The 21,167-nt window shown below is 39.0% G+C and overlaps 1 long non-coding RNA gene across 4 annotated transcripts in view; it reads right to left on the reverse strand.

Moving 5' to 3' along the window:
• The window catches only part of LOC147366721 (uncharacterized), a 326,426-nt gene that overhangs the window by 224,100 nt on the left and 81,159 nt on the right, over nucleotides 1-21,167 (reverse strand). For 3 of the 4 annotated variants that reach the window (XR_015169040.1, XR_015169039.1, XR_015169038.1), the window contains exons 3-4: nucleotides 11,647-11,811; nucleotides 8,175-8,353 (exon numbers count right to left, since the gene is read on the reverse strand). This is a non-coding gene — a long non-coding RNA (uncharacterized LOC147366721). Of the gene's footprint in view, nucleotides 1-6,828; nucleotides 7,416-8,174; nucleotides 8,354-11,646; nucleotides 11,812-21,167 lie in introns of those variants that run through there. The other variant, XR_015169041.1, reaches the window with a different exon arrangement.

The following is a 21,167-nucleotide window of genomic DNA, read 5'->3' on the forward strand; positions in this document are numbered from 1 at the left end:
AACAAAGTTGAGAATAAAAAGGAGAAGATAGCCATGTAGGAAGATTCTGAACTCACCTCCTCCCACAGACACACCAGACCTACAGCTACATATGGATTATTTTCCTCTGAAAAAGACCTGAAAACTAGATGAACTGCTTTTCACAAGGATAAAAGGACCACACTGAGATGGGCGGGAGAGATAAAATGTTGGATTAAGCAATGTGCAAACATACAAATAAATGTGCAAACAAATACGGGTAAATTGCACTTAGTCAAAATTAAAAATTTTCTTAGGTCAAAGAACACTGTGCAAGAGGTGAAAATACAACCTAATACCCACAGACCAGGGAAAATATCTGCAAATCCTGTATACGATAAGGGATTTGTATCTGGAATATAAAGATCTCTTAATAGTAAGGAAACAACCAAATTTTAAAATAGGCAAAGGTCAAAATAGACATTTTTCAAAAAGATAGGCACATGATCAATAAGCAACTGAAAATATACTTAACTTCATTATTCATGATATTAATACAAATAAAAACCACAATGAGATACTACTTCTTATCTACTAGAATGACTATAATCAGAATGACAGATAGTAACAAGTGTTTGTGAGGATCTGAAAAATTGTAATCTGTATACACTGCTGGAAGGAATATAACATGGTACAGCATCTTTGGAAAAACAGTCTGGCAGTCTCCAAAAAGTTTAAATATAGTTACCATATGATCTAGGGTTTCCACTCTCAGGAACAAACCCAAGAGAAAAGGAGATATGTTTATGTAAAAACTTGTACATGAATGTTCATAACATTATTCATAATGACCAAAAGACAGAAATATCCCAAATGTCTATTAACTGAAGAATGGATAAACAGAATGTGGTATATCCATACCATATAGTGTCATTCATCCATAAAAAAGAATTCAGTGCTGATTTATGCCACTATGTGGAAGAATCCAGAAAACATACAAGTTAAGGAAGCCAATATGAAAAGTCACATATAGTATGATTCCATTTATATGAAATGCCCAGAATAGGCAAATCTATAGAAACAGAAAGTGGATAAATAATTGCCTAAGGTTTTCAGAGTTGGGAATAGAGAGGACTGCTTATGAATGTGGGATTTCTCTTTGAGATAAACTATTCTCAGAATGATTGTAGTGATAGTTCCATATCTCTGAGTATACCAAAAAAATGATTGTATACTATAAAGGAGAAAATTGCAAGAAAATATGAATTATAGTTCAATAAAGCTGTTTTAAAAAAGGATAAGACTGCACAATAAACCACATCTTTTACTATTTTCTTAGGTGCAACTAGTGTTAAAGCAATTTTCTACTATACTTTATGATTTGTTCAAAATATGTATTTTTTGTTTCTATATAAGACCCTATAGTTCTCATTTACCTTTTATCTTGGGTAATCTGAGTTCTGTATACATTTGATTACAAGAAGAGAAAATTAGAATAAATAACAATTATTGTCTATTATTGGGAGTTTTGCTATTCTATCGCAGAGATTACTCTGGGAAAAAATTGGTCAAGAACAAATAGGCTGAAATTTGGATATGCTACTGCTTCCAAGGACAAAGAAGTAACCATCTGTAACACACAACTTTATTTAGCAATGAAGAACTTGCTCCTAAGAGGAAAACACCTCTTGAGCTAAAGCAAATAGACCCCTCCACTAGAAGAGGGGATTTGGCCTCTCACTTGACTCCCCAGAAGTGGATTTCACAAGTCTACACGCAACCCAGAATTGAGCCACATTATCTACTCACAATAAAAAAATGTGGGCCTTAAGTACCCAATTTTTATTTCTTCATGTTGCCTGATAGAGCTCCTATTGATGAGCCAAATAATTGAGGAAAATGTGGATGACCTATGGCTGCTTCCTTGTCACAAAAAAAAAAAGAAAAAGAAAAGAAACGGTCTCCAATTATACACATTAGCCTTAATTTTGGCCTTTGGATGATCAGATAATGTTTCTACCCATGAAATGAATTCTTGTGGTGAGCCCGTGCTTTTCAGTGTCAAAAATAAAAGCTTCCAATTAACTGTCAAAAGCTTTTCCAGCATCTGGAGACAGGAGTAAATTGGAGTCTTTTATATTGGTAGCTTTTTGACATTATATTAAACAGTCTTCTAGGGTTGTCACAGTCCATTCTTCTTTGTATCTATCCCCATTGGTTTGTGTTTACCAATTGTTTTATTAAGCAATCTAATTTTTTAGCTCAATTTCTACATTTCTTACACTGGGGTGAAATCAAGGGACACTTCTGCTACTGTGTAATCTTTGCATCCTGTTTTCAAGAGAATAAGGCTGTGGCTATCTCTTGGAGTGCATGGTGATTTTTTCCTCTTCTCCCCTTAAAAGTCACTCCTACAGGGGTTATGTGCAGCAGTGGCAACCCTAGAGGGTGCTATGTAGACAACTAATCGGATATTGTAGGTTGGTGTAATCTTTTCCACAAGAAAAGGTAAATATCAGAGCTATTGATCCATGCTTATGCACTTCTCTTCAACTCTAAGAGATTTTCTTTTTAAAATAGAAAATGCTGCGTGGAAACATTTTCCATTTCTGCATACTTTCTCTACACTCAAGGATTTTCTTTGTTTTACATTTTGAAAAGTTAATCAAGTCATATAAGTGAGCTAAGGATTTTCTTTTTGCTCTTAACTCTAAAACTTGAAGAAAAGTTGGAAGCAGAGGAGCCTCTTTTTTTATTCCTTCATATGTTAATATCTGGGGCTATTTTCTCACGCAATTTCTGTTTTCTTTGCTCCTCTTTCATCAGAATGTCTGCATTTACCAAATTTAACTTGTGTTCCTTTTGGATTCATAAAAGCATATTTTTCTTTAATCAAACTCTGTTCCCTCTGGGAAGCTAAATATTATTCTAGGCTGAGTATATTCTGTATTAGAAATAATTTGTATTTATTTTTCAAAATACTTCTTAGCCTAGTTTAGAAAATCTTTACTTTCTTGGGCTTGTTCATTTGAATATTTTTTATTAGTGTAATTCAAATATGCAAATGACCAACCGTATGGACTCAAGATGAGCTGAAGTAATTGCACCTGGATAAGAGAGGGGTAATTCATCTGGAACAGATGAGTAAAGAGAAGCAGTCTAATGGCATACATTTCTTGATGACCTTCCTAACAGTCTCCAAGCACTTTTTGGCTGAAACAGATTAATAATATTTTTTCACCTGTCCTCAATCTTGTAGGGCCAAAAAGAACACTTTGGGTGTATTAACCAGTTATTTATACCAATTTATTGGGTCCTCTGGGGAGCAGAGTGGACAAGGTCATGTGTGAACAGAGGAGGTCCTTGTCTGAGGCCAAAAGTAGTCATAGGTCCAAAGACAAAGAAAAGTCCTAAGTATGTATGAGAATAATGTAGACAATACCTGAAAAGAATGGAAATTGTTCAGGAGCTGAGTGCAAGACAGGTTAGAAGAAGCAGATTAGACAACAGACCATGAAAATTTGAGGTGACAACTGTATTTGCACCCTGACCGCCCGTTCACAGTGGAAATGAGAGGGTTTGAAGGAGCACAGCAGGATCAATCCCTCTCCCAGTGAATTCTCCTCAGTCAGGACATTCAGGAGAGTCCCCTCAGAGGCAGCTTGGCTCCAAAGGGTGATGCATCACCAGGTATCATGGCTTACCCTCTCATTTTGCTTAAAAAAAAAAAAAAAAAAAAAAAAAAAAAAGCACTTTTGCCTACTTGAAGAGCCGATGTTCAAAGATTCTCACACCCTAACTCCAACTTCCACTCCTTAGTTATTTCCGTGTTGATGTTGATGAGATATTGCAGATATTGCTCCTAAATCTGCTGCATTTTAAATTCTTTGAGTTTGATTCTGTTCTCTTGCCCTGGATTTTTTTTTTTTTTTTTTTTTTACACTGACATTCTAACAAAGACTATGTAGGTTGAAGGTCTGTTCAATCTTCTGTAACTCACTCTCCACACTTTCCTCCTGCCCCAAGTCCCTAGCCACTTGAGATTCAATCTCCTTTCTCCTCTAAAAGTAAAATGGAAGTGTTAATTATGGAAATGGGAAAAATTGAAATGATTTAATATGTCTAAGCTCCTCTTCGAGCCCTTTGGATGGAAATATGCAGCATTATTCTCCAGCATTTCAGATTTTGTTTCAGAAGGCTAGCTTATTTCCTACCAGTCCATATTCCTACATTCTTTTTTATTTTTTGATGCGGACCATTTTAAATTCTTTACTGAATTTGCTACAGTATTGCTTCTGTTGTTTATGTTTTTTTTGGGGGGGGGGTTGCAGCTAGGCATGTAGGATCTTAGCTTCCCAACCAGGGATCAAATCCACACTCCCTGCATTGGAAGGTGAAGTCGCAGCCACTGAACCATCAGGGAAGTTCCCTACACTATTCTTAACCAAAAGGTGCATGAAATCAGATGGGAACAAGAATCACATCTTTCTACTTTTTTAAATATAAGGCAGCTCTTTGCGAAAACCTTCATACTTACAAATTTTAGCTATGCCAGAATGCTCCAGATACCTTTACATGGAATGGAGTTGAAAAAGATGATTTAACAGCTAAAATTTATTGGATACTTACTAAATGGGTCAAACACTACTAAGTTCTGTATTCCATGGACTATCTCATTTAAACCCCAGAATGACTATTATCCTAATTTTATACATGAGAAAACTAGGGTCCTCAGAAATTAACCTGCCCAAGAGAATGAAGTAGTCCAAATCCAGGGACAAAAAATCAATTGCGTAATGTATAATAAAGGGAATTAAAAGAATTAAAAGAAATGCCTATGAAAGGACATTACTAATAGTAATGGTTAAGTTACTTAATGTGCTTAAGGTTTTCACATTAGTCAACTGGTATCCTGGAAGCCTCTCTGCATAGACATTAGTGTATATCCCTTGTTTTAAGAATGTCACAATACTGGGTCAAGGTATTGGCAGGCTTCCTTCTGGATGCAGTAAATGAATGAGATCTGAAAGGCTTCCAGCAGCAGGAACACCTTCAGAGACTAGAAATTCTTTTCTGCAAGACCCATTTCCACCCCTGAATGCTCCATGCCCTGGATGTGGACCATACACTTTAAGGAATCACAGCTGCAGTCAGGAACATCGACCTGGTTTAATGCTTTAAAATTGGAGGCCTTGCTGAAAAAGCTTGTGTGATCAAGCTGCCATTACTTGATTAATCAAAAAGGGAGTTCACGTATGGCCTTAAGCACAGGGCAGGATAGAGGAAGCCCACAATATGTGCTCTTAATACCATTATTATTCATATCACCACGGGAACAGTGGTTAGGAGCACAGACTCTGGAGCCAGCCTGGATTTTGAATCTAGTACATACTACTTATACTAGAGTGTATTTTTGGGTAAATGATTTTATATTTTTCTGCCTCCATTTATCTGAAATATAGAGGTAATGATGGCATCAATTTTGTCAGATTGCTCTGAGAATAAGCTACCAACTGTAGTTTATAGTTTAATAAACTTTACACTGTAGTTTATAGTTTAATAAACTATACTTGTGCTTGGCACATGTAGGCTCTCCCATAAATGTTAGTTGGTGTCATTATGATGATCATCATTATCATCATCTCTGCCCTAGGACCTAGAGGTGACAGGAAGTCACTGGGTGGGGATACATGAAGTTCCAGCAGCAAGGATGGCTATCAGTGTAAGCAAATCTCTCACCAGCCAAACCCCAGGCTTAGACACTGAGCCGAGTCTCCTGTCCTTTTCCTTTGTCCTTATCCTACGGTAGACCCTCATTACTTCCTACCTGTGCTATTGCAAAATCCTCCAGACTGGTCTCCCCAAGTCCAGCCACTTCCTTTTCTCAAACCAGTCACTGATATTACTTAGCAGATCAGTCTTTTTGCTTGAGACCAGAGTTTCTATCTCATGTCCTTCCTAAAGCCCTGATACCTATTGTACTAGATCACATACTATGGAGATATTAAGTGGATGTTTCCTGAGATCACGGTGTGACTTCCTTTCATAGAATGGGAAATAGTGCCAGTAATTAAAAAAAAAATAAAAAAGGATACTAGCAATAGTAATGGTGGGGGCATATTAGTAGCGGGAGATTCCACAGACACTTGCTTAACCCTTTCCAAAGCACTTTCACATGCTTTAGGGGGAGAGGCAATGCAGATGATAACTCTCTTTTAAAGGGAAAGCAACTAAAGGTTGATTACGGAAGTAACATGGCCTAGGTAAGACTTCATTACACATTGAGCATTGGGTCCCAAAGCCCCTGGGCTAGTTACACATTGTCTCTTTTCAGTAACTATTCAGAAAGTAGGGTCATCTTACATTTCCTGATGAATTATGCCACGTGTGATTAGAATGTTAATGTTAACAGAGATTGAACTTTCTGTGTCAAGAACTGTGCTGAGCGTCCTACATGAATGATATAATTAGATTCTCTCAACAGCCAGATTTGCTTATTTTTCCAGTGAAGAAACATGAAATTTGCAGATATTAAATCACCAGCCCAGGGTAACTCGGCTATATCAAGCCAACAGAGAAAGCAGCCAGCACCTGTGCTCTCAACTACCTCTCCTCCTGCCTCCCATCCCACGGACTCTGCGTTTCTGACTGAGCCGCAAGGCAGTAACCTGAGGTCACCCGAGAGGATGATTTGAGCTTTTCCTACATCAGGTGTAACTCACACAAGAATTATGGGACAATTTAGAAATGTATCTAAATTACACTTTGCCAGTTTAAAAACTGGCTCAACTAAATTCACCTTTTCCATATTCATATTTTCCTTTCTATTTTTTCACCTGAGAGTTCCTTAACTAAAAATATTAAATATAATTTCACTCCAAAAAACATTTTGTAAGGAGTGTTTTTGTTTTGTTTGGTAAAGCTTTTGATTTCTAACTCTTTCTTATTTAGGGGTTTGATGTCATAGCCGTGATCTAGGAGTGACTGATATCTAAGCTATCAATTTTGTCACAATAGCTATGTACTGCTATTGAACAAGGGATGGGGCGATACAGGAGGACAGAGAGAGAAGTGACTTACTCTTCATACAGGTAATGGAGTGAGTAAGGGAGGCTTCATCAAAAAGAACACACATTAGCTGGACCATAGTATATGAAGCTGGAGAAGGCAATGGCACCCCACTCCAGCACTCTTGCCTGGGAAATCCCATGGACGGAGGAGCCTGGTGAGCTGCAGTCCATGGGGTCACGAAGAGTCGGACACGACTGAGCGACTTCACTTTCACTTTTCACTTTCATTCATTGGAGAAGGAAATGGCAACCCACTCCAGTGTTCTTGCCTGGAGAATCCCAGGGACAGGGGAGCCTGGTGGGCTGCTGTCTATGGGGTCGCACAGGGTCGGACACGACTGAAGCGACTCAGCAGCAGCAGCAGCAGCAGCAGTATATGAAGCATTCCTCAGGAGGAAAAGAAGGAAAAGCCATTCTAGGCCTAGGAAAGACTGTGTGTAAATGCAAAGACTGTAAACAGGGTGTTGGGTTGAGAGACCTGCAAGTATCTGGTAGATTGTGCTTCTGTGTAATGGCAGGAGGTGAATTTGGAAGTAGAAATAAGAGTAGGATTTGATGGAGCCTTTGTGTCATGTTGAGGGGCTTGAAACTCACCCTGTGAGGGAGAGCTACTGAAGGGTATTAAGCAAGAGAGTGACATAATTCAGTTTGACTGTTGAACGACCTTTCTATGCAGTAAATACAGATTGGACTTGGGATGGCCTATAAGGTTGCCGCACACAGGTCCCTGTTAAGGCAGTTGTCACAGAGATGTTTCGTGCTCTCATAAATAAAATTGTCATCCACCATTTTCCTTTCTGCTTTGACTGTCGGGAAGTTCAAAGCCACATTTAATCCTCATTCACATAACTGTATCAGCCCTTTGAATCAGCCTATTTTGCTGTGCCTCCATTTCGTGGTGTATTAGTTTTATATTGCTGCTATAACACATTACAACCTCTTTAACAGCTTAAAACAACATAAATTTATCTCACGGTCTCCATGTATCGGAAGTCTGACACGGTCTCCCTGGGCTAAAATCAAAGTATTGCTACTTCCAAACTTGTTCAGGCTGCTGACAGAATTCAGTTCCCTGAAGTCATAGAGCTGAGGTCCCAACTTCCCTGCTAACAGAGCAAGGGGCTATTCTCAGCTTCTAGAACTTACCTGATTTCTTTGACTTGCAGTCACCTTCCTCCATTTTTCAAAGCCAGAAATGGTGATTTGTGTCTTTCTCATGCTCAGAGTTACTCTGACGTTCCCTTCTACTGCTTCTCTCTGACTCTTCTTTCCTTCTCCTCTGATTACATGGTTGCATTGAGTCCATCTGCACCAGGATCATCTCCCTGATTAAAGATCACCTGATTAGGACTACTAACTCCAGCCTCAAAGTTGCCTCACAGCATACTTAAATTAGTGTTTAATTAAATACCAGGTGATGGGAGTCTTGGAGGCACATCATTAGAATTTTGCCCACCAAAAGTAGTTTTAATTTTCAATTTCCATTTTTACAGTTTAATATTTAATATTTATATAACTGCCACACAATATTACAGTGCATGAATGTACTGTACTTTAGAGGTGTGTGGGATGCTGGAAATTTTTCATTATAAATAACATTGGGTTACACAATTTTACACCACTGGCATTTTGGATTTCTTTCTGGATATATACCTAGGTGTTGAGTTGGGGTATTATGTCAGTCTTTTTTAAAAAAAATTATTTCTTATATTCTAAAATGTATTTGCAAACTAATAAGCTTACAAAATATGAAGTCAGAATAAACATCTAGTTATGACTACAAGTGTCTATCATTTACAACTCCACTGAAAATATGAATAAGAAATACTTCTTCAGACTTGTCTTTTCCTAGAGTATGGTACCCACTTCTGAATGCACTGTAGCCTATTATAATAAACCTCAATTTACAAAAATCAGTTAAAGGGTCATTTTTGCTGCTCATCAAATAGTTCCTGCTCTCTTTACAGACATATCATATGAATGTGCTTCTCTGCTGCCTTGATGCAGTTGTGCTATTTGCTTTGTCCAAGGTAATGCAGCTGAACATGTGTGTGTCACCTATCAGTGAAAGTCTAAGGGCCAGTATGTGGTTAGTCATACATCCTTTCTCTATGCCTTTGAGCCTGGCAATGTTCCAGCATGTGGTTACTCTACTAACTTAGATTCTGGAGTTAAAATGAGGCAGAGCAGACCTGCCAGTATAGATGCAATGTGAATAAGAAACGAATTGTCTTCCTTAAATGATTTAAGATTTTAGGATTGTTTGTTACATAGCATAATCTCTCCCATCTTAAGTAGATTGGATACAGATCCTAACCAAAGGAAATTGGTACAGAGAAGTCAATTTCTGCTATAACAAAAATGTAGCATTGATTGGACACTGTGGTGAGGGTACTGTCTATGGTACTGGAAGGATGGTGACCCATGTTGTGGGGCAACAGAGTATTTGGTAAAATGTCATGTGCTCTAATTCGGAAGGCATGCTGCTGCTGCTGCTGCTGCTGCTAAGTTGCTTCAGCCGTGTCCAACTCTGTGTGACCCCATAGATGGCAGCCCACCAGGCTCCCCCATCCCTGGGATTCTCCAGGCAAGAACACTGGAGTGGGTTGCCATTTCCTTCTCCAATGCATGAAAGTGAAAAGTAAAAGTGAAATCGCTCAGTCGTGTCCGACTCTTCATGACCCCATGGACTGCAGCCCACCAGGCTCCTCCATCCATGGGATTTTCCAGGCAAGAGTACTGGAGTGGGGTGCCACTGCCTTCTCCGTTGGAAGGCATACTATACATCTAATAAGCTTGGAGAACTAGGAGAGCAGGTTGGAAAACAAAGTATTAGTAACATATTGACTGATATTGGTTCCATATGACAAAGTATTTTAGTGCAGAGAAGCAGAGGAAAGAACTAGTTGGTTTACAAGTCATAATAAAAAGAAAATTCACAAATTCAGGGGCATGTAGTGTTAGAAGAAATGACCACTTCTCACACTTAAACATTAACATATTTAATTGAGAAAATTTTTTTTTTTAGCAACAAAGGCTGATTAAAACTCAGCCTTACAGCTAATACTAAATTAAGGATATAGTAACTGTTAAAAGCTAGTGTTGAAAGCTCTGAACAAACTCAAGATGTGTATTAGTTTCCTGTTGTTTCTGTAACACATAATCACAAACTTGTTGGCTTTAAAGAATGTATATTTACTATTAAAGTTCTGATAGTCTTAACTGGGCTGAAATCCAGGTTTTTCTAGAGGCTCTAGGAGGTAATCCATTTTCTTGCCTTTCTAGCTTCTAGGCTGCCCACATTTCTTGGTTCCTGGCCTCCTTTCATTTCCAAAGTCAGGAATGGCCAAAGCTTTCTCATATTGCATCATTCTAACTTCTACATTGACTTCTGCCTCTCACTTCTGCTTTTAAGGACTTTTGTGATTATGTTGGACCCACTTGAATGATTTAGGATTCTCTCCTTGTTTTAAAATCAGCTGATTCACAAATGTAATTCATCTTCAACGTTAATTCCCCTTTACAACACTATATATCATATTCACAAGTCTAGGGATTAAAGCGTGGACATCTTTTGGGGACCATTATTATACACACACTGGGACCTAGAAAATTCTTTAAAATTACAAAATCGCATAGGGAAAACAGATGAAAAGTGTGGTTCTGGACATCTGATAGACACAAGATACCCACGTTAAAATCGAGAGAGTAAGGGCAAGAGAGAAACAAAAGGAGACATGGGAGTGAGGAAGAACAGACACAGAATGTGCATGCGTGCCCAGTCATGTTTGACTCTCTGTGACCCCATGGACTGTAGCTTGGCAGGCTCCTCTGTCCATGGAATTACCCAGGCAAGAATACTGGAGTGTGTTGCCATTTCCTTCTCCAAAAGACACTGAACAAATAAGAGTATTTATCTAGAAAGGAACTGTCATGCATTTTTGGTACATGAAGCTGACTGAAATCAAAGAGACAGAAATCCAGTGAAGTTTCTGAGTGAGTTATATTGCCAAAAGAATCAGCCTGAACTAAAAGAAAATGTGATAGTTTATGACTTAAAATAACCCTGAAGTTTCAACCATTATTGGATCAGATGTAAGGTAAGAAGTCTGCCTAACCCCCAAGGGGGAGGTATATTCCCTGACACCCACTTCAAATGTAGCCAAGGAAAATCATAGAAAGGGAGACTCTCCCAGAGGATAGAGTCAAAGACCATGGAAATAATGAGTCAAGGAGCCCTTCTTGCTCCACGAGAGGAGACCTTGATAATATCCACCCAGCAAGGATTCTGATATACCAGTGATGGGTATGCCTTCCATTGGTATCCTTTAATAAGAATATTTGTTGAAATTATTCAAGCCCTTTTTTACCACCATCTATTGGGTATAGGCGACTGAGCGACCTCACTTTCACTTTCATGCGTTGAAGAAGGAAATGACAACCACTCCAGTGTTCTTGCCTGGAGAATCCCAGGGACGGGGGAGCCTGGTGGGCTGCTGTCTCTGGGGTCATACAGAGTTGGACATGACTGAAGTGACTTAGCAGCAGCAGTAGCAGCAGCATTGGGTGTAGGGAGGTGGGTGAATGAGGAGGCTGATGATTTGTTTTTTTAACTTACATGTCTCTGGATCATCAGGAACCATATCTAGATCTGATGCAAATGTCTTGCTTCATTTCTGATACAAGATTACCAGAGATTCTGGACTTTGCGCTTGATGTTATTATGACTGAACAGAATTGGAGTTGTCTCTCTCAGGCATTAGAGAGAAAGAATGTATTTTACCTGGGGAAGAAGGAGACAGGGACACAAATTTAATAATCAAAAGGGAAGACTGTGACAGTCACTAGTGTTGCCCATTCGCCTTTCCTTCCACCCATACAGAAGACTATCTTAGCCATTTTTGGTTGGGTAGGACAATGAGAGGAGGTCTGGACATGGGTCCAACATTTCCAAGCCAGAACTCATATTAATAACTGCTGGTGTGAGATGCTCCTGAGTTCTCTCTCTGCCATTAGAATGATCTTAGAAGCATGTGTGAAGATGACGCTCCCATCAGCTTTCCAGGGCTTCCTGACCAATGCACTTTGGACAAATGTTTGAGGAATAAATATGTTTGTTATGACTGGGGAGTTACCATAGCATAAACCAGTCTGTTCTAACTGATACAGAAAACAGGGACTTTTTTTTTCACTTGTAAAGGTTTATTCTTAGTTTTCCTTAAATGCTCCCTAAGATATTTAATAAGAGTTCATGTACAGGCCTTATGCTTACACATGATTTAAGGAACACCTATTGGAGAAAGTAAACTGTGTCTTTGTTGCTGCCTTCACTTATATAAGTTTCAATAAGTTTTCATAAATATTTAACAGTGAGACAGAAGTAAAGAATTTGTAAGAAAATTCAGACTCATTATATCTGGGGTAATCCTTCCCTTCATTGCAACAGTCAGGCAAGGATTTATTGAACATTAATTTTTGGCTCTATTTAATTCTGAAAAGGGAGTTTAAGGCTTGGGTCTGCCAATTAAGCACTTCTTAAAGGTTGGGATAAGAGAGATGGAAAACCAACCCCATCAAGCAGTTCCAGGGTTGGGTCACAGGGGTCATCACTTAATTATGCTATATACAGAAGGAAAAAAATCACAAATAACCCCAAATCACAGAAACTGAGTCTATTAACAGACCCAATATGGTGAGTCTAATGTCCAAGATAGGGAGAAAAGTTATAAAACTTAATCAACTGAACAACTGCAGATAAAAAATATGGAGCAGATATAGCAAAAAGATGAGAGGGTACAAGAGTCCTGTCATGAACAGAGCTGGGGCAATTGGCCTATTATTGGGTGCTAAGCACCTCATCCAGAAATGGGCTGGTTCAGGTTATATACACACAGTGTTTCAGACACAGTGTCCAAGCTTAGGATGTCATTGAAATAACTATGCTGCTGCTGCTGCTGCTGCTAAGTCGCTTCAGTCGTGTCCGACTCTGTGCGACCCCATAGATGGCAGCCCACCAGGCTCCTCTGTCCCTGGGATTCTCCAGGCAAGAATACTGGAGTGGGTACAGATAAATTTCTGCAGTGTTGTTTAAGATTGTCACATAACATTCTGAAGACTTCTATGATTTCACTAGAAAAGACTGGTATTCGTGCAAAATAAGAAATTAACTATAGAGAAACTGAAAGAAGTAGAGGATTGGCAAAAAGAGGAAGGGAAAAGGAGGAGAAGAGGAAGAGGAGCAAAAAAGAAAGAAGGGGATATGGAAGGGGAAAAGAAATGAGTGTTACAAATACTATGAAAAGAAAAAGCTTCATTTGTCCTGGAGAATTTGAGGACCACAGTAGGCTATGGTTTTTCCAGTGGTCATGTATGGATGTGAGAGTTGGACTGTGAAGAAGGCTGAGCGCCGAAGAATTGATGCTTTTGAACTGTGGTGTTGGAGAAGACTCTTGAGAGTCCCTTGGACTGCAAGGAGATTCAATCAGTCCATTCTGAAGGAGATCAGCCCTGGGATTTCTTTGGAAGGAATGATGCTACAACTGAAACTCCAGTACTTTGGCCACCTCATGTGAAGAGTTGACTCATTGGAAAAGACTCTGATGCTGGGAGGGATTGGGGGCAGGAGGAGAAGGGGACGACAGAGGATGAGATGGCTGGATGGCATCACTGACTCGATGGACTTGAGTCTGAGTGAACTCCAGGAGTTGGTGGTGGACAGAGAGGCCTGGAGTGTTGCGATTCATGGGGTCACAAAGAGTCAGACACGACTGAGCAACTGAACTGAACTGAACTGATAGGCTACTGGGAGAGCCAAGGGAAAGGACCCAGAAAGGACTGAGGCAACTGGAAATACAAGGGTCAGGTTTGTTGGTGATGCAGGCAGCGAGGTCTGGCCTAGGAACGGAATAACTGTATGTGGTTGCATCAGTGGGCTTCCCAGGTGGCGCAGTGGTAAAGACTCTGTCTGCCAGTGTAGGAGATGCAAGAGACACAGGTTCGATCCCTGGGTTGGGAAGATACCCTGGAGGAGGATAGAGCAACTCACTCCAGTATTCTTGCCTGGAAAATCCCATGGACAGAGGAGTCTGGCAGGTTACAGTCCATAGGGTCACAAAGAGTCAGATGACTGAGCACACACACCTAACATAACCTAATCCAGAGCAGAGAAATCTCAGTGAAAAACCTACTAGCTGAGCCAGTACCCAATTTGCTTTTTGGTTCCTATTTTTTCACAGCCAGTAAAATCTCTGGGTGCTCCCCAGCAGTCAGGCACCCCTCCCCATGGATGGGAGGAAGTTTATTACATTTGACACAAAAAGTGAACAAAGTGTTCTGAAGAAATCCTAAGAAAGGATGTTTAGTCCTTTCCAAAGGTGCCAAATCAATATCCCCTTGAGAAAGCAGGCTAAATTAAAAAAAATAAAACCAATTCATTTTATGCTTATTCTGGGGAAGAATTTGAAAGAATGTCTTGCTTTCCAGTCAACAGTTTGCCTTATCACTGAAGAATATAGCAGTCTTAGGACTACACCTGAGGATTTATTTGAAAGTTGTCATAAAATATTTCATTCCAAACCAATACTATTTGAATAAAATTCATTCGAATTCAAAAACTGAAGACATGCAAACACAAAGTTAGCATTCCTTTAACATTTTCAAATAAAAGTATATAGCAACTGCTTTAACCTAACAAAGCCAGTCAAAATGTTGGTGATATTGCTTTCAGCTGTTTTCTAGCAGCATCTCTCATTTGAAATATTTTTCCCAGTTAATTTTTTCTGTTTAATAAAAGATTTTAGCATTAAAAGCCTTCAAGTTGTGAAGACATGTCTTTGGGACCATGAAGCTAATATTAAACTTCTCCTAATGACTTCACAAATCTTCAAAAAAGCAGCCACATTTTGTCGTGATTGCATTCTCACTTGCCCTATGTTCATTTTTACTTGATTTAGTTTGTGCAGTAACAGAAGGAATGAAGTCAAAAGATATGCCAAGTGTGCTCTCTGGGAACTACATTTATCATTATGAGCTTCAGTGTAACAGAGAGCAAACCTGACTCCATATTGGATCTTTTCCTGTGCTTAGTCATGCTGGCTTTACACCTTTGTTAAAGAATGCTGCCTATAGCCTGAAATATACATGATAGCCCATTCTTAAGGGTATAACACTTTTCCATTCACAGAGATAAAATGTTGCAGAACAGACAATAACAATTGTCTTATTGGAGGTTTATAGGAACATTTTGACTAGACCTACCTGGACAGCTTCAAGAACAAAGGATTCCTGCACTAAGAAGTTTGCAAAAACCAGACACTCCCCCTCTTTTAGTATGCTGCTGCTGCTGCTAAGTCACTTCAGTCGTGTCCGACTCTGTGCGACCCCACAGATGGCAGCCCACCAGGCTCCCCCGTCCCTGGGATTCTCCAGGCAAGAACACTGGAGTGGGTTGCCATTTCCTTCTCCAATGCATGAAAGTGAAAAGTGAAAGTGAAGTCACCAGTTGCGTCCAACTCTCAGTGACCCCATGGACTGCAGCCCACCAGGCTCCTCCATCCATGGATTGTCCAGGCAAGAGTACTGGAGTGGGGAGCCATTGCCTTCTCCACTCCTTTAGTATAGAAGAAGCTTAAATTGTAACTTCGGTAAGATGGTTCTTTGGGACACTACTCCACCATCTTGTCTGAATAAATTTGCTATTTCTTGGCCCAACACCTTGTCCCTCAATGTATCAGCTTGACATGTGATAAGTAGTATAAACTTGGATTCAGTAACATCAATTCTTCATCAGCAAAAGAGGTATAATAATACCACTTCAGGGCAAATAGAAGGAGAAAAGTGGAAGCAGTGGCAGATTTTATTTTCTTTGGGCTCCAACATATTTATTGGAAGGACTGTTGCTGAAGCTGAAGTTCCAATACTTTGGCCACCTGATGCAAAAAGCCAACTCACTGAGAAAACCCTGATGCTGGGAAAGATAGAAGGCAAAAAGAGAAGAGGGCAGCAGGGATGATGTGGCTAGGTAGTATGACTGACTCAATGGACATGGATCTGAGCCAACTCTGGGAGATAGTGAAGGACAGAGAAGACTGGAGTGCTGCAGTCCATGGGGTCACATAGAGTCGGACTGGATTAGCAAATGAACAACAATACCAGTTCTGTCCCCTTCACTGAGTTGTTTAGGAAACACAGTTGTTGCTGTTGTTCGGGAAGCACAGTTAATATAACAAATTCAAATGGTTCAAAAAGAGAAAAATATAATGGAAATTTAAGGCAGGTATTATTGGTGGTACTATGATTTCTCTTTTTAAGTATAATTTATATAGTAAACTGCAACACAAGGGGTCATAAAAGATCTATTGTACATTCAGGCAAGTTTATGTATGTGACTGAGAAGCCTATGAGGCAGGCATCACAGAGGGCTTACAGCTGTGCATAGAACTAAGACCTTTATGTGTTAATTGCTCAGTTGTATCCAACTCTTTGAGACTCCATGGACTGTAGCCTGCTAGGCTCCTCTGTCCATGGAATTCTCCAGGCAAGAATACTGGAGTGGGTAGCCATTTCCTTCTCCAGGGGATCTTTCTCATCCAGGGATCAAACTCAGGTCTCTCTCATTGCAGGCAGATTCTTTACCATCTGAGCCACCAGGGAAGCCCTTTAAGACACCAAGAAACTCAGTTATGCATAACCACTGAGGCAAGAGAGGGTGGCCAGTGATGAAAAAGCTAATTTGGTGTCCTTTACCAGGGAGAAAGTAGGAAAAACTGCTTTAATCATCTATGAAGGCTTCTCAGACATCAATGTATCTCTTATTACTTGAGATTCACATTAAGATACATACTCTGATTTGGCAGGATTGAGGCAGAGCCTGAGAATCTGCATTTCTAAAAAGTTCTCAGATGATGCCTATCCCACTGCTCCACAAACTACATTTTCAGTGGCAAAGATCTATTCTAGACTATTGTTAAATCCTGGTGAAAATTTCCTATTCTTAAAGGAAATTTTATTTATTCTTTATTTATATTTATGAGATGGCTGGGTGGCATCACTGACTTGATGGATGTGAGTTTGAGTGAACTCCGGGAGCTGGTGATGGACAGGGAGGCCTGGCGTGCTGCAATCCATGGGGTCGCAAAGAGTTAGACACAACTGAGCGACTGAATTGAACTGAACTGATTCTTAAAGGAAATTTTCACCAGGATCCTAAAGATGAAGCTAGAAGATTAAAACTTTCACTGGTCAGTTTAAAGAACTGAGAGCACAGTTTAAGACTACATTTCTGTAACATGTTAAGAGTGGGTGAAACATTCTCTGCCATGGCACAGAAATAGAGGATTCTGGAGGAGAAGAAAGTGTTGACTTGCTAATTCCAGAAAGGGTTGACACTGATTTATACCTGATGTCAAACCAGGTTATGACAAGTGGAAATTGCTTGTATTGTCAGGGCAAATTATGACCACTCTATGAGGTTGAAGCAGTGGATTGTCATGGCCAATCAAGAAAAGTGAGACTTTCTAGTGATACCTTGAAGCCCATTTTCTAAGAAAACAGAAGGTATTTGAAGGCTGAGGCAGGAAAGGATTAGTATGTTCAAAAACCAAAGCAAAGCCAATGTGATTAAATACCCAATAATATAAGCCAAGTGTATCACAATAGAGGATATACAGGTTTATTCATTTGCTCTAGGCTGAGGTTCCAATGATACTGATGAAAGACACTGAATGAGAAAGTTTCTTGGTATTATTGTGAGTCTGGTGGTCTCAGGCTGAATGTCATTTGGGGGAAATGTGGGTCATGCGATCATGTATATATTGTTGTTTACAAATATCTTTCATATCAACATCCTTACTGTAAGAGAATGACATCCCTGAAATGGTCATTGGAAATAAAAGATTCCCCAAACCACTCTACTTTTGTGGGCAGGTACACTCTCTCCTGTTTCCTTAGTGTAGGTGAAGCTAGAGAGTCAAGTGGGGCACAATTTTCAAATATAAAAATCTTGCATGAGTAGATAAAATAATGTTAATATGTAGCAAGTAGAATATTCAGATGATGAGCCTGATATAGAATTTCAGCATTCTTGTAGCAGGAAACAGCTGAGAGAGCTAGGAGAGAGAAGACAAAGAGGGAGAGAGTGAGAAGGAGGGAAGGAGGGAGGGGGAAAGAGAGAGAAAAAGCAAGAGAGAAACAGATAGAGACAGAGAGAGAGACAGACAGAGGTGAAGAATTCAGATGACCAAAAAAATCTAAAACAGTAAGCCACAAGAGGTTATCAACACAGGTGCTTTCCTGTTACATACTTCACCTTCCCATATGGGATATTATGTGCTAAAGAAAATGCTCTCCTTTCTGTTCCTTTGTATGCATATACTATAGCCAAGTGGTTTTCTACCATGGTGTCTCAATACACCAAATTGCTAGATCACTGAAAAGACGTGGAGTTATATCTTGTGCACAGGAAATTATGCAAAAATCTATCTCAGTCTGGTAGTAAATTTTACTAATGAATATGTCCTATACAAGAGCATTATTTATTCTTTTAACCAATATTTATTGACTTCTATGTATTCAGCACTATGCTAGGCACAGGAGTTGCCAGAGTGGATATTAAAGACATGCCTGACATCGTGAAGATTATAATACAGCAGATATGGTGGGGGGAAGAAAATAAATACTAATATAATATTATATAAGCTATTATGGAAAAAAAATGACCTGAGCTAGTAGCAGAAGAAAGGTCTTTAGACATGGTGGTCAGAAAAGTTCTCTCTGAGGAGGTAACGGTGACAGAAGACAGGCTACAGAAGGAGAACAAGGAGAATTTTCTAAGAAAACAGAAGGTATTTGAAGCTTGAGGCAGGGAAGAGATTTGTATGTTCAAAAACCAAAGCAAAGCTAATGTGGTTAGAGATGCCCAATAATATATGCCAGATGTATCACAATAGAAGACAGAAAGTTTATTCATTTGCTCTTTAATTCATTAAATACTGATTAACCACCAAGTCCACAACTACTCTATTAGAATAAGACAAACCCCCATTCAACTTATGTTCGAGTTGGGGAGATAACCACTCATTATGTGTCATCATAAGTTGATATGGAAGAAGTACTAGAAGTCATTGGAACATACTGGGGTTGGGGGAGATGCTTTTCAGGATACTGCTTTTAGCATCATTATCCTCATAGTATGGACTTTCTTGATGGCTCAGACAGTAAAGAATCTGTCTGCAATGCAAGAGACCCAGGTTCGATCTCTGGGTTGGAAAGATCCTCTGGAGAAGGGATTAGCTACCCACTCCAGTACTCTTGCCTGGAGAATTCCATGGACAGAGGACCCTGGTAGGCTACAGTCCATGAGGTTGCAAAGAGTTGGACATGACTGAGCGACTAAGACACACATACACACACACACATGTACATCTTCACAGTATACAATTTTCTTGTAGGAAAACAGTTATATTACCTTAAAACAATATATACACCAAAACATTAGATATTTCAAATCATTCAAAAGGTTGAAATATGTGCTCCTCACATGTAATATTTCTACTCCAACTGAGAATATGTATAAAAAGTTTAAAGGAAACTTTTAAGGAAAGGAAAAAGTTTTAAACTTTTAAGTTGTATTGACTGATTCTTAAACTGTGCTCAGCATGAGATCTAGAAATGTCAGCTATTATTTTTTAATTCCTCTGTCATCTCATAGCTGACCCATTCATTGCACAGTTTACATTTTATATGCAAATTATCCTTTCTGCATCAATTGATTACAAGACTATTGAGGGCTAGGATTCAATATTTTCACCTTCCAAATGACTTAAGACAATGCTTTGAATAAAATAAGGCCCAAATAATTTGATTCATTCAGCTTTACATACTATTTCAAAATATCTCATCTTGATAGAACAAATGTGTGATTAACATGAAAGAAATTTTACTACTTTTCAAGTTTGCGTTTCAGACCCTGGCTGATTTCAGAGAGAAAAGTGACCCCTTTACCACACACCAGCTCTTTCCCAGAGCCTCGGGAGGAATGAAAGCCAAAGAGTAAAGCTTATTTCACCAGAATCTGATACTAAATTTCACTTCTTTCCATCAACAATAAATTCAGTCATTTCATGATAATACAATTAAATAAAGGTTCTTCAACACCACTTGGCACATAACTTATATGATTCCTTATATCAAATCATAACTTATTTGATTTGATTAAAAATCAAATCCATACACAGAGAATCTTTTGAGGCAAATCTATTGGGTTGGCCAAAAATTCATTCAAGGATTTTCCATAAGATGTTATAGAAAAACCCAAACAGACTTTCTGGCCAACCCAAAATTTTGAGAAGATATTTTGATTATTAATAATTTTATCACATAATTTCACTCTTGTCTCTGATGATTTTCTTAAAGATTCTGAGGCCAGGGATGATTTTTGTTTTCCTCTAAACTTTGGTCAGAGTAATTCATACATACATGAAGGCAGGAATATCTCTGTATTATTATTATTATAAGCAGCATGAACACTCAGTTTGGAAACTGGTCTGAATAAGAAAAATAATATCCTCATCTTTTGTATTTACATTTTTACTAAATATTGTAACTTTCTGCTCAAGAAATTACATCTTAAAATTTCCATGTAGCCACAGGCAAATCCCTCAGCAAGGTTAAAATGTCTTACATTTCAGCAGAGATTTATTTTTTAAAAGGACGAAATGCACATGTAAATTGGGGACACCACATATAGACTCTGCTTTTTTAGGACATCAAAGTGAACAATGTTTGGCAAATATTCTGGCATTTTGATACCACTTGTTTGAACTTTGCCGTATTTTAAAATGATCTTAAGTTCCAAATTTGTCAGTACCATTTCTCAAGATAATATATACAAAATCTTCAAATCTAGACTTTTAAAGATGTCCACAGTTCCATAATTGGTGCAGAAACTGTGATGATGGTAAATAAAAGGGCTGTGTGATGGTTGTCCTCTCCTCCTCCAGCTATTTGAGTTTGCAAAGCCTATTGTTGTGCTCAGGGCTAGCAAGTTTAATTTCTCAACTGAGGCAGTCTCAGGTCAGTAGTCATGCTCCAATTGGAGCAGCAATCACTTTGAAAGCATCCTGGCTCAGCAACTAGCTCATG

The sequence above is a fragment of the Bos grunniens genome, chromosome 8 (genome assembly GCF_055505025.1).
Source record: "Bos grunniens cultivar Pamir isolate PY7600 chromosome 8, Bosgru_T2T1.0, whole genome shotgun sequence".
In the NCBI taxonomy this organism is placed as follows: domain Eukaryota; kingdom Metazoa; phylum Chordata; class Mammalia; order Artiodactyla; family Bovidae; genus Bos; species Bos grunniens.